Here is a 10,905-nt window from a genome sequence, read left to right on the forward strand (position 1 = left end):
TTACAAAATTACACACACACACACACACACATTACTATATGTTTTTTAAACAAGTCTCTTATGCTCATCAAGGCTGCATTTATTTGATCAAAAATACAGAAAAAAAACAGTAATATTGTGAAATATTATTACAATTTAAAAGGTTCTATTTTAATATACTTTAAAATATAATTTCTGTAATACAAAGCTGAAATTTTAGCATCGTTACTCCAGGTTTCAGTGTCACATGATCCTTCAGAAATCCTTTGATCCTTTTTTTTTTTTTTTCAATGTTGGAAACAGTTGTGCTGCTTAATATTTTTTTCCGACCTGTGATACTTTTGTCAGGATTCATTGATGAATAAAAAGTAAAAAGGAACAGCATTATTATTTAAAATTGAAATCTTTTCTAACAATATAAATCTTTATTATCACTTTTTATCAATTTAACACATTATTTCTGAATAAAATATAAAAAAAAAAAATTCAAAGAAGAAAGAAAAAACAATTATTGACCCCTAACTTTTGAACGGTATAGTTACATTTCTATTTAAAATAAATGATGTTCTAAACTTTTTATTCATAAAAGAACCCTGAAAACAGCATCACAGGTTATAGCTAAAAAAATATATTAACTGTTTCCAACATTGATAATAAATCATCATATTAGAAGGGTTTCTGAAGGATCATGTGACACTGAAGACTGTGTAATGGCTGATGAAAATTCAGCTTTGCGTCACAGAAATAAATGATATTTTAAAGCATATTCAAATAGAAAACAATTAGGCCTATTTTAAATAATATTTCACAATATTACTTTTTTTCTGTATTTTATAAACAAATAAATGCAGGCTTAATGAGAATAAGAGACTTCTTTCAAAAAAAAAAAAGTTCAAACTTTTGGTACTAACTGTATCAAAGTATATTGGTATATACTGTATATATTCACACACACACACACACACACACACACACACACACACACACACACACACACACACACACACACACACACACACACACACACATTTATCATGAGCTTACCTGAAAACTCCCAATCTGCACATTGCAGTGCCTTTCAATTGAATGAAGTTTGTCACAAATATTGAACAAATATCCCCTGCTGAATATGTAGGGAGCAGCAAACACAGTAAGTACCCTGTTAATCTCATCACAGCTTTTGTATACCCCCCATTTTCTGTGCTGATTGTGGGGGGAAATCTGATCAAATGTGTTAACCGGGACTGTGAATACTGCATAGCGTATTATCAAATTAGACAAAATATTTTAGAAATGAACATGCAATGTAATGACCTCATTAGCCATTTTAAAAGACATTGCGTCTTGAATCACTGGGTATAAATCATCAATTTGATGCAATTAAATTGGCATAATAAATCATGCCTAGAATTTTAAATTGTGTTTAATATTCTCATCTATTCATTCATATTCAAGATTTTGGATGACCCTCATTTTTCTAACTGTGTCAAAATATATTTTTCATTTGAGTGTCTATTATGATAGTAAAAGCAATGTTTAAGACAAACCAATTTGGATCAAAGTGATAAATAACCAAGATCTACAGCTATTTATCTTCTATTATAAAAAAAAAACACAATGTACAGTACTGTAAAGGACAATATTTTGTTACGGGTTAAACAATCCCAAAAATGATAAAATTGATAATTAGAATTAATATTTACAATAAAGAGAAACATGCACATCTAAGCACATATTGCATCCAAAGATTGGTTTATTGCATTGTTGCTGCAACTGTCTGCAATTTGAGGCCCTTTCCTAGTATTTAAATATAAAGACATTCTGTAGCCAAGAGGAAAACACAACCATGAGTGTTTTCTCTAGCAGTGTCTGTGCCACTGTGTATCTGGGAGTTGATGCCCAGCTGGGCAGACATGCTCACAAGGTGGACTATTTTGCCCTGAAATACTCTCAATATCCCTTGGTAATCTTAACAGCAAGGAATTTCCCCTATACAAACCCTTTAGAGACAGAAAAATGAAGATTAAATGAGAAGAGATTAGAGAATGTAAAAGAAAAGAGGTATCAGTGCACACATAAGAGACTTTTGAGTTGTTGAAAGCTGAAAACTCACAAATTTCAAAGAGCATTTGCATATTCATTCCACTAAATGATATGCTAATCCACTTGATTTGCATCGCGGTGACCTCCTGTTGCGAAACGCTTCATGCTTAGATTCTCCGAATGAAAGAACAGAAAACAGAACAGAAGGGAGAACAACTTGTTGGGGCCCAGCGGACAGGCTTGCGTGTCTCTGGAAGTGGAGTATCATACGGGACATAAAAGCGCACTTGTGATCTTTGAATGGCGAGAAATAAAAGGCACATCAGAGCTGAAGAGCAGCGACAAGAAAACGCTATAGAAAGTTACTGTGGCGCGCTGTACAGACGTGAATGCTGAAGTAAACACAGTGCATGACACATCAGAAATCATTTCTACTTCTAAGTCATCAAAGAGCGCACATGGATCCAAAGTAGAGCGACAGAATGAGGGATGGAAAGAGAAAAAGGGTTGAAGAGTTAGAGAGGGAGGGTGTGTGGGGGGAAGAGCATGACGCAAAGTGGCGAATGAACACGGTGGTTTTGCGAGGTTGGCACGGTGCCATCCACTCAGCGCCGGTGCCAAAGAGGGCGTGTAGGCAGGGTGGCATTACAGAGGAGAGAGGAGGAGAGACAGATAACAAGAGAAAAGAGAGGCATCATCCTGCTGCCAATTCTGCAAACGAGATGTTGGATTCAAAAGTTGGAGCTCTTTGAAGATCCATCCGCCAGCTCGACAGCATGGCGACTGTGTGAGTATGCAATGCCTCATTCAATGCATTGCGATAAACTGATGTGGTGTCTCCTAACAAACCTTTTATCCTCTTATTGTTTCAGAAAAGCGCAAAACTCTTCGCCACAACCTCGTCATTTCGATTCCCGCAGGCTATGCCATCCTGCTGCGTTTCGCCGTCTCCTTCGTGACCGTGCCAGGCTCCAAGTAGGCATATCCCCCAGAGAGTCAGCAGCACATGCCCCGATGTCGATGCCACTCGACGCGGGTATGGCGGCATCTGCTTTGTATTAATGGAGATATGCGACTTGTCTTGTTATTCTCGTTGGCACGCACAAACCTTCGGCAGCGTGCCAGGATCTCTGCGCCGCCGCATGCCGCTGGGAAGCTGGCGGTGGCTTGGGAATGGCAGAGTGCCAGCATGTTCCTGCAGTAACCAGCCCCCGACGCGTGCCACTTGGCAAAGACAAAGAGCCCTAGGGACGAAACACAAAACAAGATTGAAAAACACAGTGATCCGACAGCTTAATTAACACTTGCAGAGTTTGTTGGGTTAATTAGTGTGACAGATTTGGTGAGGAGGAATGTGGCAGGAACACTTGTGTGAACAAAAGTGATGGGCAAACCAGACTGATGGAATGTCGACGGAAGTCAGCGAGCCAGCAGCAATGCCAACATTACTTAACATTCAACAGGGTTTGTAAAAGGATAAATGGAAAGAAAGGAAGAGTAAAGAAAGAGTTTGTCATCCAAAAACAATTTCAAATGTTGGATATCAGAAATGGTAAAGTTGGTGGACAGGACAGAAGAAACAACTGAGGATACAAGCAAACAGGGAGGAGCTAAAGAAAACCACAGGCCTTAAGTTAAACAGTGACTCAACAAATCAATCAAATCGCAACTATTGTTATGGCATATGACTTTTTTTATCTACTACAAAAATCCAGAACGTACTCCGCAGTGGCTTGCGCAAATATACGTTCAGTAGAAGCAAGAGTTCATTAGTACGTCGGGAACACCAAAAGGATAAATGACGGGTATTAGCATGGTGAAGTTTACCAGATGGATGCACAACTTTTGAAATCTTTCCGTTTGCACAGCTTTCCAAGTACAAGGGCAGGTTTGTGCTTGAATACCTGTTCTGAGGATCCTCGAAGCCTCCTGTCGAATCAGAGAGAAAATAATGCCACTCAGAGAGTGAGTGAGAGAATTCGGTCTCTCACAGGACATTGTAGAGGAGTATAAATAATGCAGATTTTCTCTCCTCCTCTTCTTTCTCGTGCCTTCTGAAGGAACAGATTTACAGACGTTTGTGCATAGAATTTTTTATTGACACCGCTCTCGTTAAGCGACGGAGGATTTGTTCCGAAACGGGCATTGTTTTCAGAGTAACCTTCGATAAACAAGTTCAAATTAGCCGTTAACAACCTCGCGAAATGGGACGATTAATTTGCGGTTGCTGTTTTTTTTTTTTGCATTTACATCTTTCTTTGTACCGATTGTGGACAATTATGTACGGATATGCTAATCGTGCTGTATTAATGAGGTTTGTATCGCTGGGATTCTCGTCTTTACTCCTGTGGGGATCTTAATTTTACCTCATCTTTATTATGTAAATGGATTATGCCAAAAAAAAACTGTGCACACACACACACACACACACACACACAAACACACACACAGTAACACAAAAGGGGCGAGTCAAAGGAAGAGTGAATAAGGCAACGGTGGAAGGGTGGGAGGGGGGAGGGGGGTGGGGGGTTAGAAAATGGAGGATATGCTTCCTTACCAGCTTCAGCACCAAAACGCAAGAAACTACCAAGAAATCTGAAAGGATCTTTCTACTCAATGCGTCACATACCAAGACGCAGGACAAATGCATTGAATTTTCAGTGCTTTTTTATTTCTTCTAGATATTTCTGCTGCAGCAGTCCTGCCATGGAGTGACAGAGCCAAGGATGGGATTTACTAGATGAAAAGAGACGAGCGAGAGAGAATGGTTAATATCCTGTGCTTAATCATGGCACATGAGATTGGCTGTATGCATATCTCATTTGCATCTCATTAAATTGCTCGTGCACCTGCAGAGAGAGGGGAGAGGGAAAGAGGACAGCACAACGAGAAATGAGGGTGTTGTTTCAAAAATGCAGACCATTTCTTAATCAGTTATTTAATGTTATGTTGAATTATAAAATGTTTTTTTTTTTTTTTTTTTTTTTAAGTACACTGCACTTTAAAAAAAAAATGTTTTTGGGTGTTATTTTGATGATGCATTCCATTATTCTAATATGGTATTTAATATACATTTATTATATGTTGTCGTAATCGTATAATCTACTAAAATATCCCCATGCCACAGCATTGTGGCATTAAATTCTCTCTGGGAGGATAAACTTGAGATTTTAAGATATTGAGACATAAAACAATCCATATGCTTCATAGTATGTAAAGTCCACCACTGGCCACCAGTTTAATATATGCATGATTAGTATGCAGCTCTTTGCATTCTTTAATAGAACTCAGGGTGAAGACTATTGTCTCTGATTCCAGGATGTGCCATCTGCCTGGCTGCAGAGACTGGCCTTTCTCTTTGTGTTCCGCACAATGGGCTATTCTACACTGGACATCCACACATAACTCAAATAAATCATGCCCGAGCCAACAGGCCACCAGAGGACCACTGCAATATTTTCCATAAAAGAAAAGGAGAAGACTGCATGCGGAGTAGAGGAGAGATTAGGAAAATTAGAAATTTTCCATTACAGAAATATAATGACAAACACAGTTGGAGGGAAGAAATTGGAAGAACAAGACAGGATGGGAAAGGGAAAGTGAAAGGAAATGAATTATAATTTAAATTGTACTTAAAATATTACTCACATTCACCTCTCATGCTCATTGTAACATCATTTTCCTTACATATTTTTTTTTGGTAAATAAAGTAAAAAACAGCGTCCGACCTCCAGACCCAAGAATGGCCACTCTCCAATGTATGTGACTTTAATGTAATTACTTTCTGACGGATATATTTAAATCTGTATGTAAACACTGGAGCAGCAAGGTCTACGTATGATAGAAATGTCTGCATCGATTACCCGCTATGAATGTGAAATGTTTAATCTCGTTAAAAATCTCATGCCTAAATTAGACTCCCTCAGCAGCTTTTTAAATTGGGCTATCCATCATATATAATGAAGAAGTGACAGAGTGTGTATGCAGGGGGTTCTAATATAAAATTGTTTTAAAATATTCTCATATTAGCTCTGCTGTGGCAAATGGCAAATGGCACAGGCTAGCCGGTGCGTTTCCATGATGTGGTAAACAATAAGACAGAAACCAGAGCCCAGAATAAGCCCTAATCCGAAGCTTTTGTATGAACCGAGTCACAAAGCATTGCTGAGGGACAAACGGTGCTTCAAGGATTTATTCTCTTTCAAGAAACGAAAAGAAAGGGGGGAAAATAGAAAGAGGGAAAGACATGTGGTGTTGGCCACCACCTGGTGAGATGTCATGTACGATTAAGTGTGTGTTTGTCTGGCACGCTTCTTGCCGTTATCAAGTGCGCGCAGCTCAGCGCAACCACTACACTGCGTACTTTTCTTATGCTAATGACTTCACTTGGATAGACCCCTCCTCCATTGCAATACATCTCCAACCTCGGTACGCCATCCTGCCCACCTTTTCCTGTAGCGTGCCCACCTGTGCCACTTGCTAAATCCTTCGGTAACTCGCGCTAAACTAACAACTGCTCTGCCAGTCTTAAACCACTCACTCAACGCAGGGTGTAGGGTCTCAAAATCATATAACAAACCTTTATACACCAGACTCCCCAAGGTCAAAGGGTCAAAGATTTAGCATAATTTATCATATCAGTGTGAGATATTCACGGCAGCCACGCGTAGCCCATTCATGCTCCTGCTGCCTCTGATTAGCATCTCATTTCACAGGCTTGATTTTTAAAAAGCCCCCCCTCTTACGCCCCCTTTCCACTAACATGATGGCTCAGTTCCTGCCCTGTAGAAACAGATGCTCACCCAAAATATTATACAGTGACCGTGTCAAACTGACAGCGCGAACCACAAAGGGGGAAAAAGGGTGTCTTAGTCAGCAAATGTTTGGATTGCGGCATTCTGCGATTCACGGTATTACGAACAACATTACAGACACGCTACTTGTAAACATCTTAGTATGTATAAAGAGTTTTACAACAATGCTGCATTTTGATTGCAGTTAGGATATGTTGCAGTATATATATATATAAAAAAAAAAAAACATTCTAGACACCACACCTTGAAAAATATTCAAAATATATATTCAAAACATGACGTATATTTTAAGTATTGATTATCATTAAAGATCAGTACTCAATTATAACTAGAATAGGTTACATCTTAATATACCCAATTTGGCAATGTTTACCTATAGCATTCAAAAGTACAATTTAAAAATGGTAATATTATTACAAATAAAAATACAATGTATTCCTGTGTTGGCAAAGCTGAATTTTCAGCAGCCTTTGGTGTCACATGTTTAAAAAAGAACAGCATTTATGTAAACTAGAATAAATGTATTTACTGTCACCTAATTTGTTGATCAATTTAATGCATCAATGCTGAATAAAAGTCTTACTGACCCATGTCAATATCATATCATTTTTCCAGAATATCCAAACTGCTCTTTTCCATACGATGACAGCAGACATTGATTTTCAGCATCAGCCTGCAACATAACATAAAAGTATTAGTGGTGGAATAAGAATAGTTATACTCGAATATATATACATATGACAATATTCAAATGTTGCTGAGGCTTTGACAGAATGTCACCAGAGCACATATTTCTGGATAAAAACTGCTACAGCAACATTTCCCTTATGAGCTTGCCCTGTTTTTACATATTTATAGTTACTTTTGCAACCTGACTTTGTGAGTGAACGATTCAGTAAGATAAAAACCCACTCAGATGAATTTCTCTGCCACGCCGTATAAAGAGCTGCATATGGAACAGTGCGATGGCGGCTGCGTGAACATTAGTAACCGAATCTATTTGAGTTTATCGGAGAATCAAGAGCGGTGCAGACCTGTGATAGATGAGCAAATCTAGTCGGCCATTAAAAAGTCATTTCAGAGACAGATAGCTAGCAGGTTCCCCTCTAAATGTCTACTGCGGGAAGCATACTTTAATGGCGCGTGAGAGAAAACAGAAACAATATAGCCTATTTCCAGAAATAGAAAGATAACAGGTGACGTCCTGTGGTTTTGCATCTAATGGGGTTCTTAAATGAAATACAGATAGAAGATGACAAGTATCCACAGAAGAATTTGCTGCTCCAATCTCTCAGCGCTCCCATGCTAAGGAAGCGGATTGTCTCAAGGAACACTGTGGTGGTTTTAATGAGTAGGAAGCGAGAACTAGCCGGTACTTTCTCAGATTCTGGGAGATCATTATAGCTGCCTCGACCTGCTTCACTGGAGAGGGACAACATGACACACAGTCTGTGAATCTCTTAATGACTCAACTGAAAATAATGATAATGCCGCTACAGGCTAATCTTCTGTGAAAAACATTCATGAAATCTGAAGCAAACAATATCTGTTTAACAAGAAACATTCAGATGAAAATACATTATCATTCTTTACTCTTAAAGAGCCTTGGTGATATTTTAAAATCACAACATCAGTTACACGTTGGCAGCAAGCAGAGAAAGGTGCGTTGAATGTGGCGCTCTGTCTCTTTAAGAGGAAATCACAGCTCCGAGCTCATGAATAAAGATGAGCTGGCCTTTCTCCGCATACATCATAGATCATGTATCAGCAGGGCCCATCTATCAGAACACAAGAGGAGCTGAAATGCTCATAACGGCCCTGCGCTGCCCAGTATTAAAACCAATGAGATGGGGGAAGGGTCTCTCTGGAGGTACCACAATTCACTTTGTTTCGAAACAGGGGTGGGCTTGGCATTTAATGCAATTTTGTACAAATGATCTCCGTGTTAATATGACGACATGCAAAACCAATGACGATATTGCATCTTTAATCTGTTAGGTTCAGGCAATTACAGAAATGATTCTCCATTAACCACGCAAACACTTTTCTGCATTAGCTATACCATTTAAAAGCGCACGAGACAGTTATAAGCATGCATAGCATTCGGAAACTCTCTTTAAGAGAGAGAGAGAGAGAGAGAGAGAGAGAGAGAGAGAGAACCTCTTAAAGTCATCTTCCAAAGAACAAGCTTTATGCACAAAATGCCTGACGCATCACATTTAGCTTTGACACCAGCAATGCACGAGCCAGGATCTCCATATCCCAGCCTGCTTTTTCATTTTAAAATCTGCTGCTCGAGAAAGATTCAATCTCTTTGATGCCATAAAAAACACGGTCGGTTACAGCTTCTATTCACACAGGGCCGTTAATATTAATAATATCATCCTCACTCAGAGGAAACTCATCTGGCTAAATGTCACAAGTTTAATTAATGACTGGTCTGGGTTGACCTCGGCTGAGGATGGGGGGGAGTGTTGCAGCCCCTAATGCCATGCAGGCAAACTGGAATAATTTAGCATGTTAAACGCAAAGTCAATTAACCTTCCTCGGCAGCCAATGACGTGCAGCCCCCACTCGAACCGGCGTCACTCTATAGAATCATCTGCACCTCGCGCCACCCTGATGAAGGGATACGCAGATGCATGAGTCATTAGCGGGAAATGGTTTCTGTTTTCCGCAAAGCCGCGGACTAATTGTACAATAAAAAACAATTAGTGCGTATTGATTCGTTTATGCCGTGATTTACCTCAGCTCAGACAGGATTATGATGCGCAGTACGTACGGGTAAGTGCTATATGACCATGGCTGTGAAGCTCTTTAGGTGGGAGGTTTGGAATACCTCTGGAAAAAAAACATCACTTGAGTTCCTACTTTAATTTTACAACAAAGCCTAATTAAAAAAAAAAAAAAAAAAAAAAAATCGTGTTGCAGCCCCTGAAATCGTGGCCGTAACTGTCTAAAATGAACCCTCGAAACGCAATCAAACAGCTCTCGTGCTTCTTAAGATATGCGGGTTAGTTCTGCCCATCACCTTCCCGTAGCCTATCTCTCGTAATAAGATGTGCAGAAATCATTCAGAGACGTGATGTAATTTAGTCCTCATCTCCCAGCACCATACACAAATCACACACGTGCTCGGCCCCGCATTGCAAGTGAACGACGTAATGCGACAAACCAGAACTACGGCCAATTATAATCAGCCAATCGAATGGTCCCGTGCACTACAGGTTCGTTGATTGTGTGATTGAAGAGTTCCATGGTTCCCAGTTAACAATTTTTTTCTTAAAACATTTTCCAAACATTTTATTTTGGCTAAGGGTGGGGAGATGTTTACATTGTAATATGTTATGTAGATTAACACAACATTCTATAAAATAAAAAGTATAAAATACTGCTTCATATGGTAAACCACCCACATTACTATTGTGACAAATTATAAGAAAAAGTAGAATGGTTCTTTTACTTACCCATCCTGATTGGTCAGTCCCTGACTCACTGGTGAGTCAAACATTTCTGAATAAAGACTATGGCATGGAAACACTAATTGACAACTCATACAGTCATCTGGTCAATATGGCAAAATAAACCACTTTGTTATGATACAAGACTGATCCTGATCACCCTGTTGGCATTAATTGTAATAATGACCAGCTGACTCTACATTATCCCTTAAATATCCCTTCAATCACTCCCAATTTGTGAGAATGTTTTTGTACTTAAAGTACTTAAAACATATATACCAACATTGAGAACTTCTAGCTTCCCTGTTGGGAAGATTATTTGCAGAGTATAAGGCATAATCCTCTCACAAACGTAAATAGACAAAGTATTTTTCCTTTTCTGAACCCAGTGCATTACATATTGAGCACAAGCCAACACTGATATCAATGCAGTCTCTCGCTAGTACACATGAACTTGAATCTCAGTTTGAACTTTAGCTGCATTGATTTTGTCTCGTTTAACCTCCATTGATTTCTAGTGCTTTGGCTGATTGCCCGTCTCCTTTACACTGCCTCAGCAGAGTAGGGTGTATGCAATCAGATTAAGGACATAACAGAAATGCGCATGA

At 39.1% G+C, this 10,905-nt stretch overlaps 1 long non-coding RNA gene across 1 annotated transcript; it reads right to left on the minus strand.

Moving 5' to 3' along the window:
- Nucleotides 1-1,716: 1,716 nt before the first annotated feature.
- On the minus strand, nucleotides 1,717-10,392 carry LOC311290976. Its single transcript, XR_014627492.1, has 3 exons — nucleotides 10,304-10,392; nucleotides 7,424-7,509; nucleotides 1,717-3,266 (listed from the first exon to the last, which is right to left on the minus strand). It is a non-coding gene; the product is annotated as an uncharacterized lncRNA (long non-coding RNA).
- Between the last annotated feature and the right edge of the window lie 513 nt (nucleotides 10,393-10,905).

Source organism: Rutilus rutilus (assembly GCF_951802725.1).
Source record: "Rutilus rutilus genome assembly, chromosome: 5".
NCBI lineage: Eukaryota > Metazoa > Chordata > Actinopteri > Cypriniformes > Leuciscidae > Rutilus > Rutilus rutilus.